Source organism: Poecilia mexicana, unplaced genomic scaffold, assembly GCF_051168715.1.
Source record: "Poecilia mexicana isolate PSO_F unplaced genomic scaffold, ASM5116871v1 scaffold_18, whole genome shotgun sequence".
NCBI lineage: Eukaryota > Metazoa > Chordata > Actinopteri > Cyprinodontiformes > Poeciliidae > Poecilia > Poecilia mexicana.
In genome coordinates, this window is record NW_028263387.1 from 5249005 (window position 1) to 5269566 (window position 20562).

The window sequence follows — 20562 nt, forward strand, 5'->3', positions numbered from 1 at the left end:
CAAAATCATCATTAGTTACTGCACGTTTCTGTTCGAGGAGCCAATACTTTCTATCTGTACTGTCCAGAGATCCACTCTGTATTTCCAACATTCAGTTTGTGTTTGCAACCTGCCTGTAGGACCTCACCATCAGTATTAGCCAACGTTCTAGGGGTTTCCCATCATTTCTACTAAGTGAGGAGAACCTCCACTGAGAGGAAACTTGATCTGGCTCCACAGGGAGCGCGGATGAATAGGTTAAGGAACTTGTGTTGTGTTTGTGTGTGTATTTCTGGTTAGGGGTAGTTGAGCTAGATTGGATGAGTGGACAGTCTGTGGAAACGATTCAGAGCTCCGGAACGCCGTGTTTGCAAGGAGCTGCCAAAGCCAGATATGTTGAAACGAACTCGCCTTCGCAAATCCCACATAATGTCCTATCATTATCATTCCACAGGCTTTTAAAAGATTATTAGCAGAAAATATACTTTTGTTTCGTCTCCTCTCCGAAGCTTCCCGCGCTTCCTGTCCTCTTGATCTGACATGTAATCTGCTCCTTTTCTCCCCACATACTTTCCTCTTCCTTTGACCTTGTTGCCTGAGCCAAACAGGACAATGGCGTGTAACCTGGCACTTCTGGAACACCAAAGAAGAGACTGAGATTTTTAGCTGTGCCCAGACAGAGGAGAAGAAGAGTTGCTAATCTGATAATGGCCCCGGGGCAGAATGACTCTTCCTGGGCTGCATTGTGGCTTCACACAGTCATCTGTCAGCCCTGGAGTCTCCTGTAATTACATATTCTTCATGTGGATACAGCCAAGGAGAGCAGGCACAGAAGGCCGGTCAGCACATTGAGACGAGGGATGATTGGAAAAAAAAAAAGAATCAAGTTTTTTTCTTTTTTTTTTTTTTTTTATAAAGACGCTGATATGAGTGAGGAGAAGAACATAGAGGCAGGCAGACAGAGGGTGAGGTTGGTAGTATGAGTAACCGGCTCTTTGAGTCATGAAGCGATAAGCACAGGGTGGTAGGTATAACTTAATGCTTGATTTTCCTTTAGATTTGGAGCTATTGAATGTGTTTACAGTACCTGATGAAAGCAGTCATTCCTCATTTCTCCTAGCATTATGTCAGAAAAACAAACTTTAATGTATTTTATAAGGAATTGGTGTGGTAGACCAACACAAGTTTTCCCTAATTGGGAAGATGAGCCAACTGTGAAGTGAAAGGTGATTCTGAAGGTTTCTGGGGAAAGAAACCTTTGCCCCATTAGATCAGATGAAGTGTCTGTGAACATCAAATTTCAAGGCCTGCCACAGATTCTTAACTTGACTTGATCCGTTTCATCGTAGCTGAAGCGGTTTAGTGTGATTGTTCTGCTCTCAGCCTCTAACTGGTTTTCCGCTGTGTTCTCTTTTGATCGCAATTTCTGAGTTTCCAAGTTAGGGACGCAACAATGACGCCCAAGTGGAGGGAATTTTTGACTCAGTTTTAGGTTGTAGAGGGACCCAAAGTTAGGTATCCACCAGGATTAACATCCATTTGTTTATCACATGACTTGTGATCAACTGTTTCTATTGCAGTTTTGCAACATACATTTTAATATGGCCAAAAACTCACCTCATCCTAGTGCCAAAAGTTTTTTTTATTTTTTTTTTTTATTCAAAAAGCGATTTTTTTGTTGTTGTTTTTTTAAATTGGGGGTGTTTTCATTAAGCAAATTTATTTTCAAAATTGTGCAATTATACGGTCAATGGAGACACAGCTTGTGATAGACCAACGACCTCACCTCTCGCCCTATCACCGCAGGAGACGGGCTCCATAGAAATACAAAATATGTTTATAAACATGCTCATATTTTTTTATGTACATAACATTTAGAGAAATAGATTTTCTAATGAGTTGTTTGCATTCCTGCTGTTCTTTTCAATTTGGTTTTGAATCCATAAACCCCTTTTGTACAGTTTTGTACAGTTTTCTCATCTCGTCATATTTACTTATCTTGTAGAATCTGCATCTTATTTTTCATAATTATTTTTCTTACTGTGTATTTGACCTTGCTATGACTCCACGCTTCACTTTATTATTACCAATTCTCTTCTGAGACAGGAATATTTTCATTGTTTTTCTGTTTGTATTGCTAATAACAGTTAGCCACTGTAATGATTTGCGCTTGCTAGCTACTAGCACTTCTAGCTTGCGTGTCCCATCATTCACAGCTCTGAGAGAATTGGAACACATTATTAGCTCCATCCATCTTTTCTTCTACTCTGACCAGTCGCCTCCTTCCTGCTGAGTAAAAAAATTCCACAAAAAGAATTACACAGCATGATGCTACCACCACCATGTTTTACTACAAACATGAGGTTAATATTTAGTTGTTTTTTTGGCAATATAGGACTTTGTATGTAGGCAAAAATACAAAAACAACAGTTTTTGTCTTGACTGATCACTCTAACACATTTCTGCACTGTCCCTTATAAACAGCACTTTGGACTACTTATGGCTTTCTTTTAAAGAAGTTCTCTTTACCATTTCTTTGCTAATATTCTCTAACAAACTGAGGCCTGTTTATTAATTAGGTGATTTCTGTTTATGAATATCAGAGTACAATTCTTGAATGTCTGCAGAAGTTCATCTTACTTTGAGTAAACTTGTGACTATGTTTCCCTTAAATTACATAGTAGAATCATGGTTTGCTCATCTCGTGATGAACCACTGTATCTCTGGCCAGCTGGACTGCCAGCAGCCATGACCTGCTGACGTCTCCTTCAGAGTCGGAGAGGTCTTTGGGTTAACGTTGCCGTCTAGGTTTATGGTGCCGTGTGCAAAGACAGGCGAGCCACGGCTTGTGTTCCGACCGCTCAGCATACCCAGCTGTCTGCTTCCCTTTCTTTGATGCTCATCGTTGTCCGCAAATAGCTACAGTTTTCTCCCCTGTCTGTCTGGCGCTTGTTTCCTGCACTGACTTCCTCAGTTTGTTTTTGGAGAGTTAATAACCAACATGATGCCGCAGGATGCCATCTATCTCAACAGGATCAGGTTTTATTTCATCATACAGAGAAAGACGAGATGGGAAAACCGTGAGAAATTCCTCGCTTCAGATGACTTCAATCCAGCCAAACCGGACGAACGAAAACCGGATCTGACTACGTTCAGAGGCGTCTCTGTCTAATTTCAGCTGACAGCCGCAGAGTTGCAGCACTTTGCAAATGTAACATAATCACATTTTAACCACTGTTGGTATGACGTGTTGAAGCAACACTTGGAGCAGCACATCACTGTAAGGCAGAAGAAAAAGTTTCCACTTTCTTTGCTCTGCAAGAATATCTTTCAGATTGTTCAGTTTGTGCGGTGTGACCCATCGCTCAACCGCTTTTGTAACTCGGTACAAAAATTCAGAGGTGCACGACTTGGAGACATGATTGTGCCCAAGTCGCACGGGACTGTTTGGTACGCATCAAACTCCCAAAATCAACTTTTTTTTATTATGTTTCTGTGCAAATGTAGGCGTTTTTTGTGTACATTTGTTTAGTTTAATATTTGATCCAAAGCCGTCTCAGCCCCGGCCTCCTTCTGTCAAACAGCGCTGAAGCAGTTGAATTTTATTTTTGCAACCCGGCTTGGTACATCTTCATGGTTTGAGTATAAAACCATCTCACTTGGACACACAGCGCCACCCGGTGACGATACAGGAGTTGGAATGGTGAGCGTAGCATGACCGCATCGACTGTAGCGTTTCTCAGTTATGACCATAAGTCTACAACAACAAAGAAAATGTCATTAGATTTATTACTAGTTGGGGGTTTAGTTCAGTAAAGTTGACAAATACAGCGACGAACTGGATGAGTTAACAACCGAGTCATCTGCTCATCCCCAGACTCCTGAACCAAATTCAAATAGGAGGTTGATTCTACCAAATTCTACATTTGGTACAATTTCTCAAAACGGGATTAACTGTACATAGTTGCATCAATGTCATTTCTTGGCGTTTTGTTTTCAATAAATTTGCAAAACACTATAAATGTCGTAATGGGTATCAGTGTGTCGAATTTTGAGGAACGGCAATACATTAAAAACCATTTACGACAAGGCTGTAAAATAAAATGTGAAAACAGTGAAGCGCTGTGAAAACTTTCTGAATTCAGACCGAGACATGACAGACTGTGGGAACGGTTCCCGTGGTAACAACGGCTCTAACATCGGTTAAAAAGAGCAACAGCTCTGTTGGGGGGAAAGTTTTCCCAGCTATATGACAGGTTATAGGACACCGTGACTGATTGTGCTCCCCCACATCCCCCCTTCCTTCCCTCTGAGTCCCAGACTCGTCGGGGAGGAAGTCATTTAATTGAATTGTGCTGGCTCGCTGCGACCCTCATCTGCTCGGGGCTTCCTCCGCTCTGTTTGTGCCGTCCATGAGAAACGCTTTCAGTCCTGTAGCGCCGCTCCAATTTCCAGCTCTGCTGTACAGCTATAGCATTTTCTTTTTTTTTTCCTTTTCCTCCCCAGCGTGGGCCATTCTGCAAAGCTTTGTGACCCTTAAATGGCTGCTCATTCTGGGGTAGACTGAGTGCCCTTTGTGGATGCAGTCACAGGGGTCAGATTGAGCCCGACAGGCTGCAGAACCGAATACAGCAGAGCTGGAAGAGAATACGACGGAAAAGAACACCGATATAAAGAATTCAGGTTTCTATCTTTTCAAGCAAAGCCCTCAGAAAGTTTTACTCGCATGTAATTGTGTGATTGCGAAAGGGAGAAAAAGCAAATATTGTCCTATTTGTTTCTGGCACTCATTCAGTCTCCTCCAGCCTCATTAAACAATTCAATCCGAGCTCGCTTTTGTTTGGAGCTGAAGAGAATATTTGCAGATGGACAAAACGAATTGAAGACGATCCGGCGAGCAGCTGTGGGGGTTTTACGTGATGTCATCTCGGGGCTTTGTGAGTCAGGGTGGAGCGGAGACGGTGGGCCGTGTGCCGGGGGATAGAAATCCGCTTTGTGCCCCTCGCCTCATCCAGGTGCGCAGTTTGAATCATCTTGGCTGCAAAGGGAAAGGAGAGAAGAAGAAGGGGGAAAAAAAGACGCCTGGTTTCTCCTTGATGTCGTCTGAAGGAGAAGTATGGCAGCGTGTGGAATCCATTCCTGTGGCTAACGGTGCGCTGCGGCCTTAAAGGAAAACATCAAAGAGTCAAATAACATTTTTTTATTTCTTACTTTTTTTTTTTTTGGATCATTATTCCTTCAGAGTCCTCAGACCTTTTTTATTTATTTATTTTTCTTTGTGGAGAGAAGAACAGAGACGGTTCCCCTCGGCATTGTTCCAAACCTTTAGCTGGGTGACACAGCGCTGATCAAAGCTGTGCGCTGCCCCGGCTGCCTCAGAGCGAAGCGGGCCGGACCGGGTTGGGGGGAAAAAAAGCAGTTGCTCTCGCTGTGCTGTCCGGGGGAGAAAGCTCCCAGCGATGTGATCAGGTCAGTTTTGACCTTTGGTGGAGGCTGCAGCGGCTCCTTCATGATGCCTTGGAAACTTAACACGGTCTTTGACATTTCCTCTCTGGACGGGCTGGAAGCCGGTGTGGTGCAGTGAATAGAAATGGACTGGATCGGTTCAGAGACTGTGTGAACAAATGCAGAGTAGTTAGCTTAGTTTTCTTTCTTTAAATGTGTGTTTCAGAACAAACTTAGTTTTAAACTGGTCTTATTGCTCTTATTGCAGAGTAGAGCTATGTTCTGATCATCCACCCACAACTAAAACGGGCAAAATCAGTTCATTTTCAGCTTTATAGAGTCATAAATCCTCCACAATAAGGATTAATGTTTCAAGTATTGTATGGTGGAGTAATATTGAAACAATAAAGCCTGAGAAAGAGTCAGGGAGCATTCTTCATAATCAAGAAGTTACTTTTTGCAGTTGGCCTCTAGGCCTGCACAACGTTGACAAATTTTGGCATTACTGGGATCCCATACTAGCTGCCTTGAAGCTATAGCAGCCCTCCCAACGCTATCTCCAGACTTTCAATTGAAAACAAATCGGTTCATAGGTATTTTGCACTGCTCGCACTTCAAAATGCTAATAAAAGTGCACAAGGTTGTGAAGTAGCAGCAACATGTGGAGGCAAGAGAAAGCTGAAGGTTGCATAAGACACAGCAGGTGGTCTTATGTGGGGAGAAAATGGTGTCTTCCTGCAGTGGGAAAAACTTTATTCACCATAAACCAGCTTCATTCAGCATTTTACTTCACCCCAAAAACTGCACAACAGTCATATTCAGGGATGGAAATACCACGATCTTCTATGTAGTACTAGAACATTTGGGATTTTTTTTTTTTTTTTTTTGAGGAACCAACTGAACCCAAACACACAGCCAAGGAAGCTCTCAACTGGTTTTAAAACAAGTAAAATATGTCTGCTAGAACGGTTACTTGGGTTGGCTGACGTTCACGTCGATGGCCTCATTAGAAATGTGTTTACAGAGAAAACCCACCGGTGTGTTCAATACTTATTATCCCTGCTGTATATTGTTTGGCATCCGTGGATATTTAGCGAGATCAGCCTGTGCTGACACTAAATCTCTATGTACAGCTGTAGGTTAATATTTGATTTACAACAACAACACGCAGTGTGTGTTCGTTCATTCCGAGGCTGATGGAGCAGGGGAACATGGCAGATGTGCAGATGGTCATGAAATTAATCGGCTGTTAAAGCAGCCATGGCCTGACCCCACTTGGCCATCAGTCACAGCGGATAGATGCTGGTCAGTGTGTGCCTGCATGTGCCAGTGTGTGTGTGTGTGTGTGTGTGTGTGTGTGTGCATAAATATATTTGCATGTGTTTTTGTTTAGTGGGTCAAATGGAATCTGACATCTGTGAATCATATTTCATTGGCAGAAAATGGGGGTTTATAAAGAGAATCTATGCAGAACCTTGACAAGACACATGCTAATATGTTCACCATTTTCTGCTAACAACAAGTCTCTTCAGAGCCTCAGGAACTCGCAGGACAGTGATTCTTATGCATTAGCAGGAAGCTAATTTATTCCTGTTTTATTCAGTTTGGTTAGACACCTGGAAGTGGATATTTATCGCAGGGATGTCAGAATATTCTGTCCCCCGACATCTGTCAAAGTCCGATACTTAACTAAAAGGAATGTGTCAAACTCGAGCAAATACGAACTACTTAAATTAGCTAGCACAGCTAGTGAAGCAGCCATACCCTGACGCCCAACTGGCTTCTCCAAATTCAACACAAAATGCAACATTTAATGACTATTATGGTTTTAAAATGACTCGACTACTTCATAACAAGCATCTGCACTTAGTAGGACATGGTTTTGTTATGACCTGGTCAAAACATGATAGTTATCCAGTTCCCAGTTTCTGCCCACATTCCTGAGGAATCTTTGCCTATGGCTCATGGACAAAGGCCTAAAGTTCACATAAACCCCTTCCTGCCTTGTAAAGTCTCACTCTTTTTAGGATTTCTTTAATTCAGTTAATTGACATAAAAGTGGGTCGTGAGAGAGGAGGAAGTTGACAGATTCTTAGAGGACCGAGGCCTCTGTACAGGGATTGTGTGCTTTATCACTGCACCTCCCATTGCCCCATCAAGTCGCATTCTGGCAAGGAATGTCTGATTCGGTTCTCGCTAAGTTGGGTGTGTCTCCATTGGCAGAGTGTTCCTCACTGTGTGGGGAACACTCACAGGAACATGGTGGGAACGTGGGTAGGCTGTGAGCACGCAAGAGCTGTGGTAGACTTTCCCATGTCATCTTGCTCATGTACCTTTGGGTGACCAGTTTCAAAATCTCTTTGTATATTCGTTCATTGTGGGTTGCCCATTCCAATTGACAATGTATGTGCACTTCCACAAGTACCGCCTTCATTCATCTGTTGATGTATATCCAAAGGCCAATCGATGAATACAGTTTGATGCCAATCAAATCGCTCTGTAAGCAATACTCAGGTTGGCTCAGCTTGGACCACTCTGGAGGTGGTTCCTAAAAGCTGGCAGGAACCAATATGTGTTAGCATTGGCCAAATTTGGCCAGGGCTAACTGAGAAAGAAATGGTTAAGGCCACGCCGGTGGAGAAGGGGGTTTTTGACTGCCTTTTTCAAATCCAGAGATTTTCAAGGTGTCATATTTGAAGGTCCAGTGGAGACTAAGCTTCATCTCCTCTCTGATGGAAATAGAATTTCTTGATATTTACACCTTTCCCTCCTCATACTCCAGCTTGCCAAGCAGAGTCTTTTGATGTGACTTTTATTGCTCCCTTGGGTCAGCAGTGGCATTACCCTGGAGGCGAACACACATTGGGAGCGCCATGATGTATCCTGTTAATTAACTCCCGTCAGTTGCCGCCTTCAACACACACTGGATGCATCACACTGAAGTGTGCTGAGACAGGAGATTATCCTGGACTCCAGCCTCAAATAGCTACAAATCCATACACCACTGTCTTCACTGTCAAAGTTTGGAAGAGATGCTGTCTTTTTTCTCTAAGAGCATTCATTAATGATAATTCTCCCATACTGTTCCTTTAGAGGCCTTCTGTTTTTTAAATTTAGAGTAGATGTAGCGTTCTTAGAGGTGACAAGAGGCTTATTTGAAGAAATAACGGGTTTGTGGTTGAGCAGCTGTGACCACCCAAACCAAGACACCTTAAATCTCCTGTGGAAAGTTGGCCCACAGACAATGGTTCTTTTAGAAGCTCCAATGGGTCTGCCTTTAAGGCCAACCTGTCCAGTAGCACCTGTAATTAGTAAGGGTGACCTCTGGGGCCATTTGTAATTATAACAGAGCTAAGCTGTGATGATAGCACTCATGGAATGACCTAGAAAAAACCCTCAAGGTTCTTTTTTTTTTTTTAGTTTGAAGATTGGAATGGGATGACATTACTATATTACTATATGGATTACATCTAGATTCAGTTCCTAAAATCACTTTGCTGAATAGCAAAAGCAGTTATAACTTTGACCAAAGCACTTTATTCCACGTTCCCTTTCAAGTATTTTTTTTCTTTTACTTTCTCTTATTACAGCCACAAACTAGCAACAATGTGTTTAATGGGATTTCACTCCCTAAGCCTCCCACACCAGGACTTACTAACCTTAGCTAAAAATAACCAGCTGTTTGTAAACAGTGGTGGGCACACTTCTACTAACCTGCTAATGCGCTAACAGCAGCATATTTGTCATTTAGCGCTCCCGGCTTCCCCTAATTTTTTTCTAATAACTTTATTTCATACAAAAACAATACAGGAACAAAATAAAACAGCCACAGCAGAGAACAAGATGGAAACACACATGATTGATTCTTTTTAGAGTTAGCCCAAATAACGCTGCAGGTAGTTTCCCACCATTGTTTTTAACTGTAGGTGTTTTATGCAAATGTGGGTTTTATCAGTTTTGTCATTGTGTTGAATTTCCACTACAAAGAGACACTGGAAGTTATCCTTGTTATTACATTGGAAACTTTGTACTTTTCTTACATAATTTTCCACAAATTAACATTTTATAGATGAAAATATCCTGGTAAAAGTTTTAAATTTTCTTTATTTTAAAACCTACAAATAGAAATGAAGTTTTTTTTTTGTTTTTGTTTTTTTGAAAATGATGTTACATTTCCTATAGTAGATATTTACCCCAAGTGGCACCTTTTTTTTCAAAAATTTGTCATTTGTGCCTCTAAATTAGTTTTATTAGTCAGACTGAGACCAAAAGGGGCTCTTAGGATTGGAAAGGTTCCAGACCCCCAGGGATCAACCAACACAAAGTGGAAGAAAAACATTGCGTAGTTTAAGTTTTTGCTAGACATCTTTTTCTTTGATACCCATAAATAAAATCTGTTGAAACCAACTGCCATTAGGAGTCACCAAATTAGTAAATGTTAGGAACATTAGCGAATAAATGACATCATGGACATTGTGGGGTTTTTTAAAGCAGAATTGGGTGACAAAACAACGCCCCAAACATTAAGCATCTTAACTTCCCCCTTCTTAGAACGTAAGGGACAAAAGCAGTAGGCTTCGAATTCCACTTACATAACGACACGGCTTCATAAAGTATTGTCGATGTGTCTCTTCAAGGTGGGTGGAAGCTTTTTTGCATCTCTCGGTACTTTTTCCAACCTACAGCTCTCGGGAGAATCATCACTTCTTTTACTTCCTCACACTCCAGTGGTAAAGAATCTGTTCACACCCATGTGGAGCAACGTTCCCATATAGGACCATAAAGGAAACGTCATGCTGTTCCTTCCCTCGCATAAGGTATCACCATAGAAACTACAACCCATGCTAGTGCGAAGACAATCCTCTCATTCTTCTGTCCCTTTACGTGCAGAAATGTCCAAATCTGGAATTATTAGACTTCCTCTGGCGTGATGGTGAGTTTCCGTGGTGAGGGGATTGCCGAAATATGAATTGAACCAAGAGGTGTCTCCGCAGGGCCCTGTCGTCAATGTGTGGCTATTTATGGGGCATGTGCATGATCCCGTGCTCCCTTCTCCCCCTCTTTTTTGCACGATAATGGAGAAACGGTTTAGTTGTACAGCATGTTGGCCTGCAGGGGTAAATTTGGAGCGCGGCAGCAGTCGACTGTGACAATTGAAGAAATTGAGAGAGACGAGACGGAGACGAAGAGGCGGGGAAGAAGGGGAAATGTGTGACGTGAACAGCGCGCCTCAATCTCATGAAACGGTCCAGCTGATGTTCTAACGAAATGAGAATGCAAATAACAGACAGAGTGCATCCATTAGCAGGATCCTGTGTGTTTCATTATACAAATACAATATTGTTAAAAAAACAACCACAATGGAAAACAAACGTCAGAGCGTAGAAAATTAGAACTTCTTGCTTCATTTGGCTAAAACTGATGTGAAAACTGTCACTACAAAAGCACACGGGTATCCAGAAATGATTTATGCAGGAAAGGGAGAAAAAATATTTCCTTTCCGAGATGTTTGCGTGGAAAGACCGTCTGACTTTGGGTCTTCTGGATCCCGACGTCTCCCATGGACTCTCTCTGGCGTTTGGCTCTTGGAATGCTTAATAATGAAGCTAATAACTGTCACTGGTGTTTGATTAAGCCCCTTCGCCAGCAGCCCAGGGGCCCCGGGTGGACCCGTTGTAATTAACACACGGTAATTAATTTGCAGAGCAGTCGTAGGTGAACGGTGCTGCCCCAGAGGTTAAAAAAAAGCCTTTGTTCTCTTAGTCAAAATAAATAATTTTCTTGGAATGCGAGACGGAACATTTAAACCATATTTGAAGTTCCAGCAGGACAAATCTTAATAAACTTCACCTTGTTTTTGTATTTTGTTTTTCCATTTCTTTGTCAGTAAATTGAATTTTCTGTCAATCACGCTGTAACTGTTATGGTTAAAATGTAACAATCATCTTCAGATTGCAAGTTTTTTTTGGTGTTCACAAACATAATCAACCTGAGTTTCTAATCAATTCTCAAATGATAAGAATTCTTATTGATAGTTTTTATTTTTTTTCCAACAAACAATATGGTAAACATGGATCCCTTGTGGTGGCTCATCTTGCTTTGGGTCAAACTTGATAAATATAAACCAATCCAGAATAAAAAAAACTAGAGACTGAGGTTGAGGTACACACACAGTCAGAGACGACAATGAATGCTGTAGATTAAATCACATTTGTGAATTAGAATGGCCTAGTCAAAGTCAAGACCAAAATCCAATTATAAATCTGTGGTCAGGCCTGAAAATTGATGGTAACTGTTTATCTCTAGCTAATCTGATTGATCTTTAGCTAACCTCAACAAAACGATAAACATGTCAATAAGCAGAGAAATGCCTTAATGTGAAAGTGTAAACTAATTTCTACAAAATTCTACATATTTGTATAATTTTCTTTTGTTGGAATAAGTTTTTACTTTGATATTAAAATATTCTTTTTTACTCCAAGGGAGTGAATACTCCCTTGGAGTATTCACCGAGCCAATAGCCACTCGGAACCAAAGAGTATTGATGGATGGAAACGCACATCACACTTCTCAGATTTTTATTTTTAGAAAGTTAGAAACTATATACTCTTTGCCTTCATTTCATATCTATGCAGTAACATTAAAGTCTTGGTTTTGAATTCTTTATTAATTGCCTCCATCGTTGCCCCCAGCAGAGGAATACATTCTCTGATGGCTCTTTAAGTTGACTGAAAACATTCAGCAAGTCAGCAATTGGAGGTCCTCAAAAGACATTGCGGTGAGTCTGTTTTTTTTTTTTTTGTTTTTTTAAATGAAAACGGGACCAAAAAAAAGTCAAAATTGAAAAGTAAATTAATTCAGCCACAAACAGTCTGTCTTCACAGCGATGCAGCAACCGGCTGGAAACATCTAGTTAAATTAGGTGACATCATGACTCTCGTAGAGAATTATGTCTTCATTCGGTGACTTGAAGCGTGAAATTATCTCACCCCCTTCGGCAAGTTGGGGCACAAAACAAGCGGTTCTTTAAAAGACGAGTTTGAGTTGAAATGACTTGACATTAGATGCAGCGGCGCTACCTGCGCCCTTCGAGACGCCGTGGAGAATAATTGGATGTTTTTGCTGAAGCGCCCGACTCCAGACTTCCTATAGGAACATCAGTTTGATGTACACAAGAAAGGTTATCCCCAATGTGATTGCTGATCTTACTCTTCTCCCGATAACCTGAGAAAGTTAAAGAAATTCAAAGCACTTTCCCCTTTTCAAAGTCTAGATAGGAGCTGACATCTCTATTGCCTCCTACCGAGCCAAATTTCCAGACTTTCCTCTCCGTTGGTATCCTCTCCTTGAACAATTGTTTTTTTTTTGTCTTCTCCTTTCTTCCTCTGTGGACATTTTGCTCTTTCACACTGCCAATTCATTCGATTTACAACGTGCACACACATCAAGCGCGCGGTCTGGTGTGGGTAGATAAGAGGTGTGTGGAGATTAGCCCAGGGACTGTTGTCTTAAGCGGTCCAATATGAAAGAGGATACAGAGGGGAAACGGCGGGTCAGCGCCGTCAGAGCCACTGATCAGCTAACACAGAGACAGAGATCTCTGTGGACTCCGTAATATTGTATATAAAGCATTACTGTGATCCCAGCAGTGAGGAATTAGTCTTGACCAAAGCCAACACAGGACGGATGATGGAGGAAAGCTCGACTCTGTCGTCTTTGTGAAGGAGCCGGTGATGGTGAGATGTAGCTAAGATACACTACTTTATACAAGTACCTGCCAAGTTCTAGCTGCTTGTGTTTAACTTTCTTTTTAGCCCTGTTTACTTTGAACATCGTAATTCAAAGAACTTGACTGGCTTCAGACTGTGTAACCTTGAGTGTAAACTGTTCCTAAGGCAAGGACATAAAAACTGTACCCACTACTGGCGTCACAAACACAAACATGCCAGCTGTTTGTGACGAAATTTCAAAGCTGTTTCTTCATCAGTGCGACACACACTCTGCAGAACTTAAAATCGAAACATCCACAACGTTTCTGGCACAACGTCACCGGCTCCCCAGGCATGTGGAGAGGCTAAAAAGGCATTTAAGGTGAAGACTACAGCAACACTTGAATTGTTAAGTAGCAGCTTCATTAGTTCACCGTTATGCATTCAGTAATATCAACGTTCAGTGGTGCTATTGTGGGATCTAAATGGAAGAACACCAAACCTATTAACCTAACCTGAAAATAGCACAAACAAATGTTTTCAAATGCAGTGATCAGAAGTTTTTCTAATTGAAAAATTGCATTGAATTTCCATAAGACACCAAAAACAAACATTAAGATACTTTAAGAATTTTTTTTACACGATTTCCTAAAAGTAAACATCCCATAGAAGAAAATGTATCCAACCTCTTTTTGCCAAAAGCTTTATCTTTATTTTAAAACCTAAGTAATAACAATCATAAAAATCAGATGGTAGAAAAGTTATGTTTTTTTGTTCTAAGGATCATGTAACCTTCGTGACTCTCCGATTTGAAGTTTATTTGCACACGTTTCAGCAACAAGGTAATGCAATGTTTTTATGTGATAAAAACATGGTAACAAATTGTGAAACGAGCAATAAACATTACCTTTTGTCGATTGCCATCATCAAAATCATCCAGCAAATACACATTAAAATATGTTGATCAATGTTTAGGCTTGACTTCAAGGAAGGTTTTCTGGAAGTTTGTTCCAGATTTGTGGAGCATAGAATCTGAATGTTGCTTCTTTGGAAGGTTGATACAACAACAGATCTTTGTTGGTGCTTAGCGGTTCAGTGATTTCTAAACTAACATCAGTATTTGTAAAGCCTATTCTCTGAGCTACAGGCAGCCAGTGGAAGGACTTCCAGGGTTTCCGGGCACCCCAACGCCTCAACCACCGGGCTTAGCAAGTTTTCTGGGGGAAACCCTGTGATATACATAACAGTATCACAGAAAGTTCTGTGCTCATTTCCAGGTTGTATTTTCATATCTTTTGATCAATGTAGCCACATAAGTTCAAAATCCATTTCCTCGTTTGTTGCAACAGCAACCAATAGTTTGGAATGAGTCTTCAAGGCTGACGGGAGACGTCCCAGTTTGGAGCCGATTGCTAGAATCTCCGTATTACATCTGTACAAAAATATATTAAAATTAGTCGCACAGCAAGAAACCTCTCATCAAATTTCCAACATCATTTATCTTGTGCTGCAGTAGTTGCCAAACCCCGGTGGGCCCGCTGGGCGCGCTCAGCTGTGGTTCTGTCTGTTAGGTGTTCTCGTTGTGCCGCATTAGGGAAGCAAGCCAGAGAACGCCTTCTCTCTCCGCCGTATTTATGCTATACTTACAACAGTGTACAATGAGACGGCTTAATATAGCATTGCTGGTAATTAAGTGTTCCGCTCGTCTTTGTTTCCTTGGCACGTTTCGTGAACAATACAATGCTTCTTCCAGTATAAAAGCATAATACTTGGGTGTTCATCAAAGTGCAAGCTGCCAAAACCCGTCCTTGTTGATGACAAACAGCTATTCTCCAGTGGGGGGGAGGGGTGAAGCCTTGGCAGGCAGCAGTGATCCAGTCCTACAGAGCCTGGAGGAACAGCACATCCTGGATGTGGAGAGCTGCCAGTTCCTTCTGTCTGTATCAGCTCTCAAAGCCTAGCGGAGGTAATTGTGATTACCTGATTATTATACAGAGAGGCCAGATTTCACAGACATAATGCACCGTTTTTGTTTTATTATTCCCCCCCGCCCCCCAAAGAGTGTAAAAGTCAGGATGAGATTATTCTTCACAACTGGAGTAAAAACTTTGCATTCGTAGCACCTGTTTTTGGTTGTATTTTGGTGTTTTCATTAGTAGTACGCGATTTTATAAATCTAATCAAAATCATTTTAAACGATTAATCATGATTAATCATTGAAATAGTCAACTAATTTAGAAATTAGTCATTCTAAATCACTAAACATCATAATTTATCAATTAACAAAACTTGTCAACAAGTTCAATAATGAGTTATTCAAAATCAGTTGTATAGAAATTGGGGCTGAAATGATTAATCGTGATGAAGTGATTATTGAAATAATTGTCAACTAATTTAGTAATTGATTAATCATTAGATGGCGTATGCATCCTAAAAATGAGAATTATTTTTCCTGAAAGAACATAAGAGCAGTAATTAAGCCAAATTTGTATAAAAATGTATAGATTTGGCATTCAAGTATAAAAAATAAAAAACTTCTTGTTAATTAGTTCTACCCAGAACTCCTCAAAGGGTGTGGTTTCAGCTGCACCTGGTTCAAATTCAGATTTAGGCAGTAAAATGTCTTCTTTCTTTTTTAATAGAATTGCTTAAAACATTCTCTTGTGCATATTTCAATGTATTTTTAATATTGTATGAATACGTCTAAGTGGCTGTGCAATTGTCAGAATAAGTGATTAATCAACTACTAATATAATCAGTAGTTTGCAGCCTGAACAGAAACCAACATTTTGATAATATAATTGTGTTGTTGCTACGTTTTACATTTTTGTAAAAGTATGAACAAAGGCTCCTCTCACCACCGTGTCATTCGTCTTCCATACCACAGCCAGTCGTCCCCAGTGCCAGACAGCTACCTTCTTGCTCAGGGCTACTTGGCTTCAATCTGTCTTTCCTCCTGGTTTCCTTTTCCCTGTGAAGTCCGCCCAGAGCAAGATCATGTTTGATCCTCGCTCCATCTTCCCATGGATCTTTGAGACTTTGAGTATTCCATCTCCATACTGAAACGGATGATGATATAGTGTCTTTTGTTTGCACAACACAAAACGATGTTAATGGTTTGAGTGTAGAGATGAAAGTAGTGTTTACCTAATGATGTCTTACTTGATACTCTGTAGTTGTCAGGATAGTTAAATCCAATAAGTAGGGGTAACAATAAGCGGCATCAAAAGTGGGTGTGCACTATATGCAACGCATAGGGGGCTGTTAAAAAGGCTGTTTGAGGTGCACGCACTGTACCAGAGCAGTTTCAATACACAAACTATTTAAACAGTGTTTAGAGGTTGTTAATGCAATCCTGTGCTCAAGCGTTGGTGTTACATTGGAGAAGATGTGGAAGGATTGACTTCTACGAGGTCCTAATGTTCTTTCCTCCGTCTACTCCCAGAATCTGTTGGTGTAATCATTGTTTGGGTAATTGGTGACACTAAACCTCACATGGCATCAAGCAGGTTGATGATGGACAGGTCTGGAAGTAGGCCTATAAAGATGCAGCACTCAGCAAGAATCCCCCTTTTTTCCACTCTTCACCTGGGGGCATCCCAGGTGAGTCTGGCAGTGAAACAGACTTAGCTGCGTGTTAAACTTTATAACGATGACCCATAGGTAAGGTGCAGCTTCATACCGAAGTGTTGGTTCCTATCTCTGACAGTCATTGTGTGAGAAGAGGGGTACCCGCTGGGCAAGTTTTGTGTGTGACTGCGTTACAGACCTGATGTAGTTCCAGGAACATTACTTGCTATTTTGCTTATGTGGATGAAGACATTCTTGATATCAGGGACATTTTAAAAAGGACAAAGACAAAGGTCATTTTGGAAATGCACAGTTTTTTTTCAGGTGGACATGGCCTGCTGACCTTTAACTTGATGTCTACCTTACTTTCATTTGGTTGCAAGTTGTCTGTGTGTTGTAGACTAGTTGTAGGTCACTAAAGAGTCTTGTAAATGTGGCCACTTTAGATCTTATTTAGATGGAAGGATTGATAAAGCATTATGTTCAATGTAATGTAATTCTATTCACTTACTGAACATCATTAAATCCATATCAGTCGTTGGCGAGGTGTACTACCTCTAGGCATTTTACTTGATCTTTTTTGTCATTCGCGTGTGGATAGACCACACAAGGCGACCCCATAGACGTGTCTGTGGGACTCTTGACGTGTTCAAGTCCTTCTGCTGAAGGAGAACTGAAATAGTTTTTCTTAATAAATGTCAAAGTCGGGGGATTTTGAGAGGTTGAGTTACGGTCCACTACCATCCTCGGTTCATGATGTGCACTGTGCCTCGGGCAGCCACTAAAACTATACTACTGTTCAGTTGTTCATTGGTGGAAAATAAAGAACAGCCATTTTTTGTTTGAATAAATGCTGGAAGACTTTATGGGGGTAAATGATATCCAGCCATTCCAATATGAACCAGCTGGACGTCCAGAGTTGAGTGAAAACTCTCCAGGTTTGGATTCTGATGATCAGGACAGTCATGTCTGACAAAACGACGATCATAACGACTGAGTTGGGAACGTAGAATGGTGAGATCTGACTACCAATCACAATGTGCACTCTGACGTCCTCGTCTCCATTTGCCTTTGTTTGGAGCTAACTTATCCAAATCTGACAGTTTATCTTGAGGCACACTTGAAAATGAAACGATAGTAGTTTTTGGCCAGTTCAAACAATTGATTTCAACACACTGAAACATGTTGCGCCTGTCTTTATCAGTTGCTGTGAAAATGCTGAATACTTGTAATTCATCTTTAATACACATGGGTTGTCAGGGAAAATGCGGGAAACACAGCATGTTTTTTTCCCTCCAATATTTGGTGTTCAAAACGTTATTTTTTTGTTTTACAATAAGCATTTTTTTTAACCTGTTAGCTTAAAAAAACACTTAAATTCTTTGAGTCCTTAAAGTCACAAAAGTAGTGAAAAGGAAAGACGTCAAATTTGTTAAAAAAAAGCTAATTTTCTTTAAATAAATAAATGCTCAATTACAAAAATTAAGACTTTACAGTCATTCCATACTGCACTAATACAGGATTTTTACAAAGCAACTCCACTTCCATACTAAACAAGGATCCTCACCGGGCTTAGCTAATGCGTGCTGTGGTTAGCTTGTCTGTAACATTGTGGGGGCACTGGGTGCTGCTGGTCCATTACCACCTGAGAGCAGCCCAGGAGGATGCTGTGGTTTGTGGGCAGCAATCCTGTACGCACCCTTCCATCCTAGCTAAAGTACCCAAACAGGCTTTTCATTAAGCTGTGCAGTTGGAGTGCTGCTTCAACCACATCCTGCTCAGCTAATATGTCACAGGGCTTTCCCATGGGAGGGAAAAAGGAAGTAGTTCATAATTAAATTCCAAGATATTATACGTGTAAAGTCGTTTGTTAAAAGGATGCAATAATAAACAATGTACTGTGTATGAATCTCACACACGTGCATCGACATAAAGAGAGAGGCTTTAACAGAGATTGTCTCCAGGTTGATAGAAGATGGCAATGCAGGATGATGTCATTTAGCTGCTAGCTGAAGTGCTTAAGGTTTAATTTTCCAGAGTTATGTAGCAGTATGAAAAAAATTGTACCAAAGTAAAATGCAAGAATAAGACAAAGGACACCACTTTAATTTAAGTGTGTCTGTATTCCATTATGTGCAACACAAATGTGTGTGGAAGACATTGTCTGAAATTGTACACACCAAAGCAGTGCAAGAAGGGGTGCAGGAACTTGAAGACTGCCTGGTTTTATCAGGAGTGTAAAAATAGATGTTTCATGTCCCCCTCAGTAAAACCATAAATTAGTATTTTTGGAATGGTAGTTACTGTTTAATGCTCTAAAAGAAGTCATTAGTCACCATATGCTAACTATTCACTACTGGATGCACAAGGTGGACAGTATTTTATCTTTATCACACGAATGAATATAAAACACTAAGTCTTTTCTCTAGTTTTTGGTTCGAATGAAATTAAGGCCAAATTAAATGAAATCCAAACTGACATAAATAATATGACTGGGACTTTAACCTGTTAATTACTTTAATTTTGACATGTTAAAAATTTTAACACCAGTAACTGAATTTTTCTTTTTTACATAGAAAGGTTCTGGCCCGTGTACCTTAGAACCCTTCTATTCATGCATTTCTGGTACATCTGTAAATCTGATGCCCAAATGATATCTGCAAACTGAGAGTGACGACAGTTGCTTTACTTCATTTACTGGGGGTTAATTTTTCCTTGCAGGATCTGAAGAGACAATAGAAAAGACTGTTTTTGTATTTAAAAGTTGTTAGCTTGTCCGCAAAGTTATTCAGGCCTAAAATAGCATCTCAGTGATAAATATGTTACAGCAGCACAGAACGTCCCCAATGCTGCAGTCAGCATCTGCAGTCCATGTTCCTTTTTCATTTTTTTAACAGATTTTTGGTACTCTAGTGGTCTTTATTTGACAGAGAACTGGCAGGAAACTGGCTTATGAGAAAGACAGAAAATGAAAATCTGCTTAAGGCCCAAAAGATGCTTGGGCCGGCCCTGTGTCCATCCATTTACATTTTTTATGTGATATCTGAAGCTGGGTTAAACTCCTAACTCTACCCCTGGTGTTTTAAATCAACCCAGGCCTGATCCATATTTAATGGATCCTTTGCTAGAAAAAAAAGCCCCCCACACCACAGGACATTTTAAGGGACATGCTTGAACTTTTACAGAAAGTGGCTATAAAACCCCAGCGAGCTACACAGTTTTAAACCTTTTAAGCTGGCACAGCTGTAGCTGAAGCCAGGACACTTCTGAGGAAGTGAGCGCCTTTTAAAAAGCTCATTAAAACTCTGAAGCCCTTCTGCGACTTAATAGATGACCCGTTTGCCCTGCCATCACTGCGTACTTTACCCTCTTTCCCTATATTTTAATAGTTTTATTTAGTATCACCCCTTGGGGTGCGAGCCAATGACATGGGTATAATTACAGAGAGCAAGCTATGGGAGCTGAGCTTTTACCCTGTCATGTTTGTTTAAAGCTTTATTCACAACCAGACCTTTTTTGTTTTATTCCCTCTTTCTTCTTCAGTACTCGCCCTTCCCATTGCTCTAGCTCTTTCTGCTCTGTTGGTGTAGCTAATTTAAGGCTGGGGAAACAAATCATCGCCATCAGCAACAAGAATCATGCGTCTTCTCATTCCAGTGGAGCCGCGTTAGAATCCAACGCATCTGACCCCCAACCCCTCAAATCTCCTCAGAAGGTAGTCGATTTTCAGACCCATCGGCAGTAAAAGCATCTCGGTGAACCCGAATGCAAAAAACATTGAGTGACCTCCGCGAAGTCTCGACCGCGTCTCCCAGTGAATTAGCTAGCAGCAGGATTTACCGCCATCGTATAACTCAGC

At 40.9% G+C, this 20562-nt stretch overlaps 1 protein-coding gene across 1 annotated transcript in view; it reads left to right on the forward strand.

Annotated features, from left to right (window-relative positions):
• Positions 1-20562, forward strand: part of LOC148153881 (VPS10 domain-containing receptor SorCS2-like) — a 149803-nt gene that overhangs the window by 25414 nt on the left and 103827 nt on the right. The gene's annotated exons all lie outside the window — the stretch shown is intronic.